General features: G+C 38.7%; 1 protein-coding gene across 2 annotated transcripts in view; it reads right to left on the bottom strand.

Moving 5' to 3' along the window:
- SMAD9 (SMAD family member 9) overlaps positions 1–17,050 on the bottom strand; it is a 105,499-nt gene extending 88,449 nt beyond the window's left edge. The window contains exon 1 of one of the 2 annotated variants that reach the window (XM_078156980.1): positions 16,777–17,050. The gene's annotated coding sequence lies outside the window, so the exon portion shown is untranslated. The remainder of the gene's footprint in view (positions 1–16,776) is intronic. The other variant, XM_020967859.2, reaches the window with a different exon arrangement.
- Between the last annotated feature and the right edge of the window lie 604 nt (positions 17,051–17,654).

The following is a 17,654-nucleotide window of genomic DNA, read 5'->3' as shown; positions in this document are numbered from 1 at the left end:
TCACTACCTTCTCACCTCTACATCATGAAATCCCTGGTTTCCTTCAAGGCTCAACAGAGTTGTCACCTCCTATAGGAAGTCTCTCCTGATGCTCTCCATTTGTTAGAAATTACTTTGTATCATATGTGTGTATATATATATATATATATATATATATATATATATACACACACACACACACACACATATGTATGTATGTATCTACTTTTCATATATATATATATTAAATACAATATTTAATTTTATTTAATTTTTCTCTATATTGTTTTATCCAATAATACATAAGCTCCTTGGAGGCAGGAGCAGGTTTTTGTTTTGTCTTTGTATGCTCAATCACTAGCACTGTTCCTGGCACACAGTAGGCTCTTAATAAATGTTTTATTCTCATTGTTACACATTATGTTCATTCCTAACTATGTCTCTTTGTTCACACTTTTGCCCCAACTGGATCCCTACTTCCCTTCATTTTGCAAAATCTTTTTTCATCCTTCAAAGTCCATCCTTTGAGAGGAATGGATTTTCTAAGGGCAGCCTGCTGGTTTCTCAGAAGATGGTAGATTAAGAGACTCCTGGTAGGAGGGATATATGCTAATGGATTAGGACTGTTTAATAGAATATGCCTAAAAGGACAACATAACATGATATATGTAAGTCTTAATAATTATTGGATAAGAGTATTCATATGGTTAGTTATCCTGTAGTCTAACTAACTTAGAATTACATTAGTATTATTCCTGATCATGTTGATCTGCTTTTCTAAAGTCCTATCACATGTAGTATGAATACCACATGACAGGGCACTTAATTGCTCTCTACCTATTTCAAATGTATCAGGATTTTTTCCCCTACCCTAGAGTGTAAGCACCTTAGGGAAAGAACTACATCTCATACTTTTTTTTTTAAATCCTTACAAGGCTAATCACAGTTTTGGTTTTAAAACATGCATTCAAGTATATGTTAATCAGATTAGGATCCTAACAAATGTTAAAGAACTAGGAAAGGTCTCTGAAATCCTGATTCCTAATCTAACACCCATAACAACTTTTTAAATCCACTCCTAAGCTTTTCCAGACTAGTGGAAAAAGGAGATGAGGGAAAACACAAGGCATCTGAAGAATGGTAGTAAATTTTTCTGTAATGCTCCACATTTCTGGATCTACAAAGATCAAATGACCCTTTTAATTTTATTCTGAGAAATGTTGTATCACTGTAGACTATATCACAGGATACACTGCTGTCACTTAAACTAGACAGATACCCTTTAATCTAGCACTGATTTGTTCAGAGTAAATGACCTAAGATTGGAAGTTTTTGATAATATGGCATTTTAGAACATTTGACTCTATGCAGTTTGCTTGTCCAAATATTATGAGCCTAGGTGATGAATTTTTTAATGTGGATTTGTGCAAAACATAGTCTTCAATACTTTTCCTTTAAAAACTCCATCCTGAAGTTTTTTTATAATATTCTTCTCTACTAATCTTCAGTGAATTTTACAAATGAAATCTTTTGTAAATACCAAGTCATTTAACCTCTCTGAGTTCTTATTTTCTGTAACATCATCTGTAAAACGATGAAGTTGGACTAAACTGCCTCTGAGGTCCCATCTAGCCCTAGACTGATGGTCCTTCTGGGATGGATTTGAATAGGTTCTCCACTCTACAGATACAGAAATTAAGGAACAGTGGTTTCTACAAACACACACACACTTGAGTGTATGTGAATATATGTATATGTGTACAGATACACATACACACACAACCAAGTGTTCCAAAAGTTGATGCAGTTTTAAGCTATTAAAGCTTTATGTGTGTGTATGTATGTATAGATACATAAGACATATAACAGGAAAAGCTTCACGTAGAAGGAAAGTGATGCTTAAGCTGCATCTTGAAGGGTTTCTATAGGGATTAGTTGAGGAGCGAGCTCATTCCAAGCATGAGGAAGACTGCTGGTATGGAGATATGATAGTTGTTGTTGTTTGTCTTTCAAAGAAGGGTATGACATCAGGAAGGTGATGCCATGACTTGCAAGTGAATTGGATTTAAGTAAGGGAGGGCTGTGCAAAGTCACCAGCCCCACTCTCTCCTCTGGAACCATCTGAGTCCAGTGGCAAGATACAGATCAGGACGACTGGAGATGGCCCTGAATGCAGTGGGAGACACTGGCTTTTTTAAGCTAGGGTCTTTCCCAGGTCTCAGTCTGACTGAGGCAATACCCATTCAGTGATTAAGGCTAGGTAAGAAATGAGGCAAAGAATGGCCTCTTTTACCTACGAAGAAGGAAGGAAGGAAGGAAGGAAGGAAGGAAGGAAGGAAGGAAGGAAGGAAGGAAGGAAGGAAGGAAGGAAGGAAGGAAGGAAGGAAGGAAGAGAGAGAAAGAAAGGAAAGAAAGAAAAGAAAGAAAAAAAGAAAGAAAGAAAGAAAGAAAGAGAAAGAAAAAGAAAGAAAGAAGAAAGAAAGAAAGAAAGAAAGAAAGAAAGAAAGAAAGAAAGAAAGAAAGAAAAGGAAAGAAAGAAAGAAAGATAATAGATTTGATAGGGGAAGACCCTCAGGGTTTCTGGTCAATACAGAAACCATTACTATTTTCACTCACTCTGAGCCATCACAGCCCAAACAATGACCAGTGAGGCTTGGGCTGGGACCTATTCTTGGCCAATCAATGACAGCCAGAGTAATTTGGGTTTAAGGCATGGTCCTTAAGAAAGAAATGTAGCCCATAAACCCCAATATATCTTGTGAGGTTTCAGTGATCACAATTTATGTTCCTCTGGGCAGAGCACCTGCAGATAAGGGTATGATTCCCTATGTGGACAGAAGGAGAAAAGGGAGGGAAAGGAGGGAGATATGAAGACAAAGGATGGAGTGTCATGTTTAAGGAACAGAGAGAAGGTCATTTTGGCTGAACTGCAGAATACAGGAAGGGAAGTAATGTAGAAAGAGACTGGAAACAGGTTGGGACAAGGCTGTGATGGGCTTTAGAAGCAAAATAGAGGAGTTTATATTTAATCTCAGAGGTAATGAGCTGCCACTAGCATTTATTGTGTAGCAGAGTAATACATTCTGATCTGAACTTAAGGAAAAATTACTTTGGTTGTATCACAGAAGATTTGATTCTCTTTCTCATAGCAGTATAGAAGATTGGATTCCCCAGCCCCACTAAAGAGATATAATTGAGCCTACTGCACAAGAGTGCTATCAGTTTAAAAATTCGAGTTTTACCTTGGAGCAATTTGCTGAATAAAAAAGAGGTTCTTCATTGAAGGAACTTAAAATCAGAATTTTTCTGAATCCTCTTGGGAGATTCCCAAAAGCAAATGAATTTTTTTGTCTGAGTCTATGAAAGCCCAAATAAGTATTTTTAAAAACTTTTAAGGGACACATACAAGTGCATGTATATCTATATCTATATCTATAGATAGATATACACACACATATGTACATAGACACATATATCTATAAATATCTCTTAAGTTTTTAAAAATACATACTTTTAAAATATATACATATATGAAAATATATGTAAAACATATATTTAAAATTAATATACACACATATATATGTATACCTACATATCAGACTAGTTTCTCTGAGCTTTTATATCCTGAAATTTCATATATAATATATAATTAATATAATTATAATAGATGTCATATAGTTTATATATAATAAATAATATGATTGTGATATATAAATATATAAAATATAATATTATATAAAAAATAATTGTAATTGTGTTATTTTACATACATACAATTTCAGGGTCTAAAAGCTAAGAGAAGCTAGCCTGATTTATTTTAAGAGCCAATATTAGTAACAATTAGTAACAAAGTTAGTAACAAAGGTATCTGTAAGTAGCATGTCTTCCTAATCTGAATGAAAACTAATGGACTATACTAAGCAGCCTTGCACTAGAATACCAACCTCTCAGGGAAGCTGGTGAGCATGGAATTTATACCTAATAAGCCATTTGGGAAGCCTCAATCTCAATGTACTTACGTCCCTGGATTCAGCATTCTCTTTGGGCCATAGGTTTGGCTTGATTTTCCAACTGAAATGATTAGCCAACATTTCTTAAATTGCCACAGATAATAGGGTGTCTAATGGATGAAGAAAATTAAGACACTGAAATATGTTTCAGTGTCATTCCTTTGGGGAACAGATTTTTTTTTCCTTCAGTGTTTCTCTAGTACTTCATTCAAGACATTACTTAGTGAAACAAAGCCAAGCTAAAAAGTTAGAGTGGTGAACTAGAATTTAGGGAAATGGAAATAGTGTCAAAGGTTAATTTCCTCAGTAAGTTTATTGAAAGCCTAAATAGGTCAGATCTTTACCCAAATGGATCTGTGATCCTATCAATATAAACATTCAATCCAGTGATTGAAACAGCATTTAATTCATGTATGCCCATCCTGTGTGAGTCATGTCCATGTCTTAGCACAATTTTATTACAGGGGTCCCTTGTGCTGCAGCCCTTTCCTAAATTCTACTTATATCCCAGGGCTATGATTGTAGCATTTGGGTTGTCCCTCAATAATTCCATGTGACCAAACCATCTTCCTTTAAATTGCATATTTCGGGGGCAGCTAGGTGGTACAGTGGATAGAGCACCAGCCCTGAAGTCAGGAAGACCTGAGTTCAAATCTGACCTCAGACCAAACACTTGACACTTACTAGTTGTGTGACCCTGGGCAAGTCACTTAACCCCAATTGCCAAAAATAAAATAAATAAATAAATTGCATATCTCTTTGATGACATCCTTTTTGCTGCTTCGCCTTCATAATTCATTATTGATGATATGCTCACACCTATTATGCAGCTCTCCATTACCTTTTGGGTGACCCTTTACTTCAGTTCTTCAGAGACTAGTGTTGCATGACTTGAAGCCATATGCGCCACCAAGAGAATACTGATATTTTCAAAATGGCGTCTTTGTTTCAAGGAGAAACTGAAGTCATTAAAAGAATTTCACAATTTCTCAAAAGCAATTCGGTCCACTCACCACTTTTCATACAGCTCTGGGCCCACTCATTGTCCATTTGTATGTTTATTAAGCATACATACTGATGATGAACTCTATAAAGTTATCAACTACCTATTAGATCTAAATAATAGGTATTCTTCCTTGTCCTCTTGAGTTTTCCTATGTGGGTGCTTAGGCCAAACTCTTTAGCACAAGATGATCTCTGCATACTTTTGTGTGGAAAAAACTTTTAATATTGTATTTTCCTCTACCAAATCAATTATGGTCAAGAAGCAATGAGCAAATAGATTATAATATTCTTTTCATATTTCACACAATTGTGTGATGTTAAAAATGTGATCTACCATGAAATATGATTTGCATAAGCCTTCCTTCTCCCTTCTAGGAGGTCCTCAATATACTTTTACATAAATGAGAAATGAGTCATAAGACTTCAAATTGTAACTCTGCTATTTATTATCTCTGTGATCGTGGTCAAGATGTGTAATCTATCTGCAGCTGAGTTTCTTCATCTATGAAATGAAGAAACTGAGCATAGTGGCTTCTAAAGTCCTTTTATTTCTAGATCTATGATTCTATGATCCATTCAAAATGTCCCATGTTTGTTTACCTCCAAAAAGACTTTAATCTCCTATAGACAAACAACAGTCTAGCATCTCTTTATAATCCCCACAATGCCTGGAACAGTGCTTTGCATATAGCAAGTATTCAATGAATAGTTAAGTGAATCAATCAGTCAGTGAGCATTTTTAAGCACTTAATATGTAAGCCCTGAACTAGGTGCTGGTGATATAAAATTAGAAGTAAGACAGTCTCTGCCATTGAGAAGGTAACATTCCACTGAGGCAATACACACACATATATAGATAAGTCAATATAAGATTCTTGCAAAATAAATAGTCTGATGGGGAAGGGATACAAACAACTGGGAAAATCAAGAAAGACCTCCTGAAAGAGATAGCCTTTGAAGTGAACTGAGAACTAGGGGTTCCAAAAGGTGGAAGAGAGGAGGAAACACACTGGAAGAAGCATGGAGGACATCCTATATAAAGGTACAGTGATAGAAGATGGATTTTAATGAAATGGCTATAATATGGAATGCATGAAGAGGAAAAATAAAGAATGTGTCTGGAAATACAGGATAAAGCTCGATTATGAGGGTCTTTAAAGGTCAAACTGAATTTGTACTTAATCCTAGAAACAACAGGAAGCCAGTGAAACTTCTCAAGTAGGAGCAAAATGTGGTCAGATCCATGTGGTCAGCAGTCAATTTAACAGCTGTGCAGAGGCTAGATTAGAGGGAGAGAGGGTGTATGCACAGAGTAAATTAGGAGATTACTACAATAGTCCAAATCAGAAGCCAGAGATCTGAAGCACCTAATAATTCTTGTGGACTAGAATGACCTAGACCTCTTCATTGTAAAGTCTCCATCTTCCTAAGCATCATACAAACCTACCAATTTGTTATTGTTTCCTATATTGTATAAACAGCAAGCAGCTTGGTGGGTAGTGGATAGAGTACCAGGCCTAGAGTCTGGAAGACCCAAGTTCAAATCTGTCCTCAGACACTTACTATCTGTGTGACCCTAGGCAAGTCACTTAACCTTGTTGGCCTTGGTTTCCCCATCTGTAAAATGAGCTGGAGAAGGAAATGGCAAACCACTCCAGTATCTTTGCCAAGAAAACCCCAAAAAGAGGAGTCATGAAGAGTCAGTCATAAACAGCTGAAAAATGACTAAACAACAACAAAAATAAACAGCATAAAAAATACACCTATCTTTTCTGTATACAAAGTCATTTGGACACTACTATGCACATTTGATGAATGAAAACATTTATTAATCTTTTACTGTAGTTTGATGATGCTTATCTCTTGAAGATGGAATTCTACTAGTACTGCATTTACATTTAATACATATGAAAATAGAAATGGAATTAAAGGAGAAGCACAAAACTACTCAGCATGTCAAAGCAATTAAGACTATACAACTTTTCCCCAACAATTCAGGTTCATTATCAGCTCTTAAACTTCGGGTAATCGAGGCAGCTAGGTGGTACAGTAGATACAGCACTGGCCCTGGAGTCAGGAGGACCTGAGTTCAAATCTAGCCTTAGACACATAACACTCACTAGCTGTGTGACCCTGGGCAAGTCACTTAACTACTTAACTCCATTGCCTAGCCAAAAAAAAAAAACTTCTGGTAATCATTACTGTCTTCATTGGTTTGGAACATTAGCCATGTGAGTTAGGTTTTTTTGTTAAGTCAGAAAATATTTTCGCAGTGAAAATCATCATCAGTGTTGGTTAACTCCCTAGGACAGTTCACATGTATCTTACTTGAGCCCATGATACTGGTAAATGATAATGCTATTAGTACTAACTCAAGGTGAAATTTGTCTTTGGCACTTTCCTGACTCCTCTTCTGTGCCCCCTTCCTTTCAGGCCTTCCATTATTTTAGGGTAAATGATTTTAAAAATCATTTATTAAGCACTTACTATATGCCAAGGTTTGTGCTAAGTGCTTGGGATACAAATGGAAAAGTAAGATAGTATCTGCTCTACAGGAATCACATATTAATGGAGGAGACTACACATTATTGGTTTCCTTCGAAGGTCAGATGGAAAGGTCCCATTGTACTTAGGGTGTAATGGCAATGCAGACTGTTTAATGCCATTTCCACTGAAAAAATCCTATCAGTCTCTGATACTGAACCATTTCACAGTGCCAAGAACTTCAGTGACAAGAATTTTCTTTTCTGGTTCTTCAATAGCTGTAGCCGCAGCACCAGCAGAAGTAATTGCCAGGCCAAATCCCTACTAGGGCATTTCACAGAACGATGGCTGCAGAGGTTAGGCTGGAAATAAGACTAGCGGTCTAAGAGTGCTTCCACGCCCAGTGCTCTTGAGATGACCTGTCCATGAGTAGATGTTGGTCAGTAGTTAAGTGTGGCTGATGGCAAGGAAGGTGGATCCCTTCTCCACAATGACTGTTCCTCTCAAGGATGGCTGCAGGGCCAGGCCTTGAAGCAGGGTTGGTGGTCTGTGGGGAGGGTGACAGGGCTGCTATTCCCAAGGCTACTGGATTCAGGGTCCTAGGATATCTCTATCAGGTAGGATGACTGGAAAAATAGAGGTCAAGATGGTGGTAGTTGTTTTGACTTGTTTGGCCCATGCTGACTCTTGCCTCTCCCTAAGCATCCTTGTACCCCACCATAACCTATCATGTCTCCAAAATAATGCACAGAAATTTACCTCCTTCCTAATCAAAATTCTCGTTTTCCAGGTCTACTTGCACTTAGCCAGGTGTTAAAAGGAAAAAATGTGATGAAATGAATCTACCTCAAGGTATAGATTACCTTAATCTTCCTATGTTTTTGTATATTTTTTAAAGTATACTTATTAACCTAAATAAGTATCTAATTAATAATATTTTAGCATAACAAAGTGAAATAAAAATTTTGGAAATCATGAGAAAAATTTTTGGTCAGGAAAGGATACTTTATGGGTTCCCTCTCCTCTGTTTGGGGGCCTGCCCTTGGTTCAGTCACTAAAAGCCATGTGATACATGCTCTTCACAACATCTTCTTTGCTTTCACGTCAGAACCCCAAAGATTCCTCAAAAGTTGTTTCAGAAAGATTTATGCTCTACTGATCCAAACAAAGGCCTCAGTTTTTCATTAAATATGGACTGCATGAAATATAAGTGTGGTCTGTAATCATGGTTTTTAGTGCTCTAGATAGCATCAGAAGTGGTAGCAATGGCTTCTCTCTTGCCACTCACCTGCCTGAATGAGGGGAGGAAGGCTGAGACAGACTTCATAAGCTAAGGAAGGCACATCCTCGTACTTTGTTCACCTGCCCATAACTCTACCCAGAATCCCTTGGCAGTAGGGATCTCGCTGCAAAGTCTATTACCTCCTTCCCTGAATGCTAGAAAGCTCTAAGGTTGCTACTGGGAGAGGATCCCTAGGAAGTCCCCTCCCCAAAGAGTTTACACTTTGTTCCTGTTTGGTGCCTCACTCTGAAGACACAACTTCAACTTCTGTTCACAATTATGAAAATCTCAATGTTGCCAGAAACAAGGAACTGGGAAAAGAAGGCAGAGGAAAGCTAGTTTTTCATTCAAGAACCAGATCAGCTAACCACAGAGAAGCTCATCCTTAAGAGTGGACACTTCCTGGTGATTTTTTTTAACCACAGCAATTCCCTAATAAAGACCATCTCCCAAGGTATGAAAAGGTTAATACCTGTTTTGGTAGAGGAAGTATTCACACTGATGACATCACAGATACTTAAAGGAAGTAAGTTCATCGTGAAAGCACTACTTTCATAATACTAATTATAAAATTCTCCCCCAATTCAACAAACATCTTTTAAGCTCCTACTACACATAAGGCTAGTTTCAGATGCTAGTTTATCCATGACACATTATCAATACTGACCAGTCTTTCTTTTGCATAGATCAAAAAAAAAATAACCTTTCTTCCCAGAGATCTGGTCATGTCACACCATTCTTCAAAAATCTCCAGTGCCTAGCAAGTAAAGTTCAAACTCCCTTGCCTGGCATTCAAGGCAATCATAATCTAAAACCACACTACCTCTCCAGCCTTTTCTCATGACTACCCTCTAAACACTCTGTGGTCTAGTTAAACTAGACCACTCTGCTGACCCCTGTGTGTCCCTGTTCTATGCCTTATATCTCTAATATTCTCTCTCTCCATCCCCTAAAGCTCCACTCCAAGGGTCCACTACTAGTATCATGAAGCCTTCTTTGATTGCTCTCAACAAGGATGAACTTGACCCTTGAATCTTATGTAGCATTTAGTTTTGCAGCTCTCTAATGAGCTTATCATCGTGTTTTACAGCTATCCATGTGAATGTGTTATGATTGTACTGCTAAAAGCTTCATAATGACAGGAACTCTGTTGTATCTCAACATTTCATCTACATATGTATCTAGTGCTGTGGTTTGCTGTGCTTAATAAAAGAGGAAGAGGAGAAAAGAGGAGGAAGAAGGAGGAGGAGAAAAAGAAGAGCATTTATATAGTGCTTTAAAGTTTGCAAAGTGGGAAGTGGGTGCTATTATTATCATCACTTTAAAGATGAGGAAACTAAAATAAACAGTGACCTGCCCAGGGTCATAAAGGTAATATCCGCTGAGGTTCGATCTGAACTCAAGTCTTTCTGAATACAGGTCCAACACTCTTATCTACTGGACCTCCTAGCTGCTATGTTAAACAAAGGATGAGAAGGAAATTAAATGTAGATTCCATTTTGTGTTGCAAACTCTTAGAAACAGCCCTAAACTAACAAAGAATAAAAGTGCCTCAGTAATAACACACTAATCTCTCTTTTGTGCAAATACTTGTAATAGACACACAGAAAACAGTATCAATTTTTATTTATCTTTTTAAGAGGAGAGGAGAGGACGCAAGATATTATATTAGCAGTTTTCCATGGAATCATATTCAAGTTTCACTGTTAGTCATATCAAACTAAAGTATGTTTCTGCTAAATAGCCTCCATTGTGTATTTAGTGAATCTGATATGTCAAATTGCTAATGCAATAAGCGCATTACCTTGTTGTGATCCTCCACAACAACATTTATGAGATCAAAATGTAGAAGACTTAGGTGCTGGAGTGACTGGAGGGTTCTTGCTCAGACAATTAAGCATGTAACTGTGACCTGAAAATCATGGTTTCAGAATATGATGCTGTATCTTCTTGAGGTCCTTTAAGACTGAATTATTGTGGGGAGAGAAATTCTCATGAGTTTTGCTTTGGGAAGGGATCATTTGTTCAGTTAAAAAAAAAGATTAGTTCATTTAACAAATATGTATTTAACACAATCAGGTACGAGGCCCCGCGCCAAACCTGTAGGAGATACTTGTATACTTAGAATTATCTGTGATTTCACTCGTGTGGATTTCATCTCCACCCACACAAATTTCAACCTTCTCTTAAGAGTTACTCTGTCCAAAAACTTAATGACCTGTTAGCCAGCTTCCTGGTGATATGCTTCTACACTTACGTCTGACCTTCAGACGCCTTACATAATCCATAAGCCGACCCAAACACTTTCAGCCTGACAGAGCCTTTCAAAGCTAGCACTTGGCTAGCAGAGAATTCAAAAGCTCAGGGTTACTTCCATCCCAAGGTGAGACATCAAAGTAGAAATGTGGCCTGGTGTTATGAGGGTGACACAAAGACTTTTTTTCAAAAACATAGTTCTTACCTTCAAGGAGCCTATGTTCTAGTAAGGGACATAAAACATGTACATACATAACTAAGTACCTGAGGAGTTCAGAGGAAGGAGAAAGACTGTCTGATTATGTTAGAGAAGATATCATGGAAGAAGGGCATGCGATTTGGGTTCTGCAGGATAGGTAGAATTCATGAAGCTTAATTTGGAGTCATAAAACCTGAGTTCAAATCCTGACACTATCATTAGCAGTAATAAGCTGTACAACTTTGAACATGACCTTACCCTCTCTGACCCTCACTTTCCTCATCTTTAAAATGAAGGAATTGGACTAGATGAGCTTAAAGTCCATTTAAGGTTTGGATATATGATCATATCATCCAACAGGTAAGGATAGGGGAAGGGCATTCTAAGCTAAATGTAAGCATAGGAAGAGAGGCAGAGAAATGGAAGGTATGTTCAGTAGGACCCAAAGAGTTCAGTTTAGCTGGAACACAGGGTACACAGAGCGTAAGTGGAAGATAGGCTGGAAAATAGGTTGGGATGGATTATGGAGGATTTTGAAGGCTAGAATAAGGAGTTTGGACTTTATTTGGTAGGCCAAACAGAGCCATCAAAAATTTTTTAAGCAGGGTAGTGACATACAAAGTAATTCTTTAGAAAGATTAATCTGGCAATGGTATGTAGAATAGATTGGAGAAGGGAGAGTCTGGAGGCAAACTACTAGGAAAGATTAACATCCATATTTTTATGTCTATGAATACTAATACTAACAAAATATCTTGAGATCTTAACAATCTGCCTTGGTAAGAAGTTTCTAAAGAAGCATAACTTACAGGAATATTTATTTTAAAAGATTAGTTTATTGCCAGGAAATATTTGTATATTTTTCTTTATGCCAGCATCCATGACATGGACCTTCACTGGATTAACATTAAAAAACATTCACAAAAGCTTTCACACTGTCATAATAAGCAAGTTGTGAATTTCACCATTCTTGTAGGCTAACTTTAATTATGATGTGTTTAACTCACTAGTAACACCAAGAAAAAATAAATCCGACAGTTTAGAATTACAATTATTTGTACAGACACACATTTTCATAGTTTTGCTATATTTACTTTTTTTAAAATTCAGAACACTTCCTTTTTCTGAATGTCTCTCTAGGTATAAAACAATCAACCACAAGTTTTCTATCTACTTTACTAATGCAGTAGAAGTTCAATGTTTTTCAGTAAACATTTTGCTAATTTGGAAATGAAACGATTTTATTTCCAAGGAAGAGGCTGCATAGTATAAGGTGAAGAGCATTGGATAGGGAGTCTGATAACTTGAGAGTCTAAGTACTGGCTCTTCCACTAACCAGCTTTGTGACTTTGGACAAATCATTTCATCTCTCACATGAATTCAACCGTAAAAGCAGGTGTTTTGACAAAGTGATCTCTAACATCTTACACAGTGCAACTATTCTATAATCTGACTAGTATCATTTCTTCATTTAGCATAAGCTTTTTTAATATCAGACTATATTATTAAGTTATTGCTATTTACTTGAATCCTTCAAAAATCCATGATTTCAGCATATTGGTTAGTCCTTTCACCAAGAGAGATCATTGCCTATGCACACCCTGTGAGGGGCAGCAGCACGGCATAATACATAAAATTCTTAACCTTTATTCTTTCAAAGCTTTAACCTGGGCAAGTCACCACATCTCTGTCTACCTCTTTTTTTTTTTCAAGGGAAGGCAAATGTTATAAACACCGGTTATTAATAATAACACTTAATAATTATTAATGATAAATTTACTAACAATATATCACTTTAATGTTAGCAAAGTACTTTCTTTTCAACAACCCTGTTAGGGAGGTAATGAGAGTTGTTATGGCCAAATTTGTGAAGAACCTCTAAGTCATTGCCAACACTGGTCCTCAGATGACTGATGACATCATCATCATCTCTTCCTTGAAGTCTTTAGATTGGTAGGATGAGGCAGAGCTTCTGCTTCACTAGCATAATCTTCAAGAAGCTACTTACCTCCACATCATGAGGAATCAGAAAACTTTAATGGAATATATTATTGTTATTGACACAGAAAACAGACAAGTGAAATTGCTTTCTAAGGAATTTTGACAGATATAAACAACCTATCTTGGTGCTATAGTTTACTGCTTAGTAAATGTCACCCCTTCAGCTTGGCAACTGATATAAATTTTTATCAGTTGGAGTTGGAAAGATTAGTAAAATGAAAATAATGCTATTTTGTTGTTACTGTTTTAATTGATTTGCCCTCACCAACTTATTTATTATCCCCCTCCATCTCTACCTATTGAAATCCTACTCATTTTAAGACTCAATTCAAATGACACTTCTACCACAAAGCCTTTCCTGATTCCCTATTCCCCTTTTATCTCATAAGCCCCCCTTAGCACTTATAAACTGATTATGTAAGGTGTATATTTTAATTCTTTATATATGTTATACTATTATTAGATTGAATGCTCTATGAAAACAGGGATCACAGGGTTTAGAACTAGAAAGGACCTCTGAGATCATCTAATCCAAGCCTTCCATTTTACATCTGAAGGATGGAAGACCTAGTGATGTTAAATAAGTCTGTCAGTCAACCAACATTTATGAAGCACTCAATTTTTTTTCCAGGCACTGTGCTAAGGAATGGAGACACAAAAAAAGGCAAAAACAGTCCCTTCCTTCAAGGAACTCACATTCTAAAGGAGGAGACAACATCCAAAAAACTATGTATAGAGAAAGAGTGAGAATGAGAGTGACTGAGAGAGAGAAAGTGAGGGGGGGGTGGAGAATGGAGACAGTCTCATAGGGAAAGCACTAACATTAAGGAAGACTGGGAAAGGCTTTTTGCAGATGGTGGAATTTTAGCTAAAACTTGAAGAAAGTCAGGGAAGCCAGGAGGTAAGGGTGAGAGGAGAGAGGATTCCAGCTATGGGGGACATCTAGGAAAAATTCATCGATTCAAGAGAAGGAGTGAGTGTCTTATGTGAGTAACAGCAAAGAAACCAATAACATTGAATAATGGAAAGTTAGGAAGTGACTTTCCAAGTAATTGGCAGAGCTAATAACTGAACTCTGCTTCCTCTGATTATAAATTCAGTGCTCTATCCTCTACTCAAAGACAGTCAGATTTGATTCTTATATCTCTCTCAACAATTGCTCTGCACTCAGAAGGTACTTCATAAGTAAATGTTTCCTGAAATGGTTGAATTGACCACCTGCTAGACTGAATTAAACAAACTAATTTATCATTCTGTTGTTTTTGAAACAGTCTCTAATGGAATCTTACTTGCAAACATCATTGTTCTCACTCAACATCTTAGCCAAAATACTTTTATTGAATTCAGTAGCTGGGGATCTTTAATCTATCGTTAGTTTGAAATTCTTAAAGTCAAATAAAAATAGAATAAAGGAAAAGAAACTAAGCTAGCTTCCACTGACATCACAGGACAACTAAGAAATGATAATTATTTGGCATTTTTAGAATTAACCTGGAATTATTTTATGTTTGTCTATAGATATATAGATACAAATGATTTTCTGTTAAGTATATGATACCATTATTTTAAAATATATGTTTATTCATGTCAAGAATCATTGGAGTTCTCTAAACGTTATCAGCACTAATCTCCATGCATCTGGCAAATTCACTTAGCCAGCCAGAAAGGAGCTTCTCTATCACAGCAGATTAATAAAATGACCATTGGGTGCAGACATTGTCTTGCCATCAAAGATGAGATGTTTTCCTCCTAAAGGTCTGCATTTCTCTGATTATATTTTAAAATTGTTTTGGTGACACCAAAATGTATTTGTCATGAATATTTTTAGATGGCCATTATTTATAAACTATCTCATCATTTTCTTATCTGCTGTAGCCTTCTTGGACAACCACAGCTTGAACATATTTCAGAATCTTGTTCATGGTTTCCTACTTCTTCAAGCATAGGAAAATTCATTCATTGGGAAGTTTTCTATTTTGGGCCAAAAATTATTTTGGTTTTATTTTTAATTCCTTTTTAAATATAGAATATCTATTTTTAAAATGGAAACATCTGATTTTACCCCTCACAATGATATCTGCTTAAGCAAGACAGGACTACCACCTTAACATGGAAAGGTGTACAAACCTGCCACAGGTGACAGTATTAATTACCTCCACTGTTATCTACCATTATTCTTGGTAAATCACATTCCTAAAACAATCCAAGAAATTCAGCAAACCACTAAAATGGTAGCAGTAAATTGGATCCATTAAGAGAAATTCACCCAGCACTATCTGTTTACATCAACTTGTGAATTATGAGGTAAGGGATGACTTATATAAGTAATTTTACACCAAAATTTAATCTATTTCATTTGTAAGCTGTTTCTCAGGGGTCCCATTTTGAGCAAAGAAAATAACTCGAGCCAATGTAGTATTTCTAAGCTGTCATGTCGAATTTCTACGTGGGGGGGGGAGAATAATAACGGGAAGACTTGTCAGCGATTAGCCATCCATAAAAATGTTTTCCCTTGTGCTCCTCCTTTCGATCACAATACTGGCGTCAGTTTGTCTCATGTATCTGTTCTCCCTCCTCACCTCCCCCACCCCCACCACACCCCCAAGCAGAGACCTGGCAAGGAACTGCAAAGGCAAGGAGAAAGGCAAACACCAGCCAGTGAAACGAATCCAAGGGCTAGCTCCGGCACACTTAAGAATATTCCTCACTTTTCTTCTTTGAGTGTCTCAAAGGTAAGGGCAATAAACAGCTTACAAAACGGACCGTACGTGGGGGTGACCCACCTGTTACAATTAATCACCCCCACCGCACTACTACTACTACACACACACACACACACACACACACACACACACACAACACACACACGAACGATCCGACCCCCGCTCCTAATCATCTCTTTCCCTTCCTTTACACTCAGTCACAGGAAACTGTTACTTAGCGCCAGTTTGGTTCACAATATGCCCGAAGTGCGAGGCATCAGCGAGGTGCCCGGACAGTGGCGGGAAAGAAAGTGAGCATCCCAGCACAAGCCCAAGGCCAGAGCAGGGGCTTAAACCCACTCCAATGGACGCCCACCCGCCTGCGGCTAACCAACCCTCCCTCGCCCACCACCCCGGATTCCTGGCAAGCGATCTCGCAAAGGAAGCATTCACTAAACGTCCAAGATCTCGTGAGGACCAGGCTGCCATTTGCCAAATTTGAGGAGTTAGGGAAATGCGCAGTGCAGAAGGTAACAGCAGCAGGTCCGAGGACCCGAGGGTAGAGGCCAAGTTTCTAACTCCCGGTCTGAAAGAAGGCATCCCACAAAGAGGCAGTGTCCGTCATCCTTCCTCCTCACCCTACATCACTCCCCAAACACCCACCCAAACGCGTCAAAGGCTCAAGAGCAAAACGACAAAGCATCTCCTAGCTTTAGGAAAACTTAAGCGTTTCCCCCCAACCTATAAACACACGCGAGCGCACACAACACACGCACACACAACACACGCGCGCACAGACACTCTCGAAGCTTAGGCACTGCACATAACTTCTAGATATTTGTACGGGGAGTCTCTTACCTGTCCCTGGTGATGCCACTCCCCCACCCCCACCCTCTTCTTGCTGCCCCTTCCTTTCTGGTGGGTGCCCTGTGCGTGCCCCCTCTCTAAAGCGCTTTTCACCGCCTGCCCCTAGGCGTAAGCACCGGCTGCCTGGCGGCGGCAGAGACACAGACAGCGGCAGGGCAGCGGCTGCAGAGGCATCGGTGGCAGCGGCAGCAACAGCAACAGCAGCAGCAGCAGCAGCCCCAGCAGCCCCGACCGGCGTCAGTCAGGCTGGAGCCTCGAAGCCTCATCGCCCGTATTAGTGCGCCGACCTGGAAAGCGGCCAGAGATCCTTTCTAGCTGTGTCCCGCCCCCGCCCCCGCCGGGGCTCCGCGCGCTCCCTGCCCGCGCCCGCGGGGGAGCCCGGAGGAGATGTAAGGAAGGCTGCAACCGAGGAGTAGGGCTGACCGACCCTGGGAGCCAGCCTGGCAGGGAAAACAACAACAACACAACAAAACCTTACCCCAGGCTGCTTGTGCACGTGCTCGGACATTTAGGGGAGCAAAAGGCAGTGGGGGTAGAGGATGGAGGGCTGCGCCTGGAGAAGCTTTTCGCAATCCTGGTTCCCTTCCTTTCCTTCTCACTTCACCACCTCTTTAGTGTGCCAGCACCGCAACTGGCTCTTTCCTTGTCCGTGCCCCAATCGTGCCTAGCCCTGTTTCAACTCCTTTTCATCCATCCTTCTTGATCGAAACCGAGCCGGAGCGCCACAATCGAATAGCTAGGAAATACTAGTTCAATCCCACAGTCCCTCATCTCCTGTCCTAACCAACCCTCGCTTCTTCCTCTTTTTCCCTGGTATCTCTTTGTTCTTTCTAAGATAAACCGGGAGTTATTTGTTAACAAATATTCAA

The sequence above is a fragment of the Phascolarctos cinereus genome, unplaced genomic scaffold, assembly GCF_003287225.1.
Source record: "Phascolarctos cinereus isolate Bilbo 61053 unplaced genomic scaffold, phaCin_HiC Scaffold_726;HRSCAF=1367, whole genome shotgun sequence".
NCBI classification, from domain to species: domain Eukaryota; kingdom Metazoa; phylum Chordata; class Mammalia; order Diprotodontia; family Phascolarctidae; genus Phascolarctos; species Phascolarctos cinereus.
Note: the sequence above shows the minus strand (reverse complement) of the source record. Positions and strands in the feature narration are given on the sequence as shown.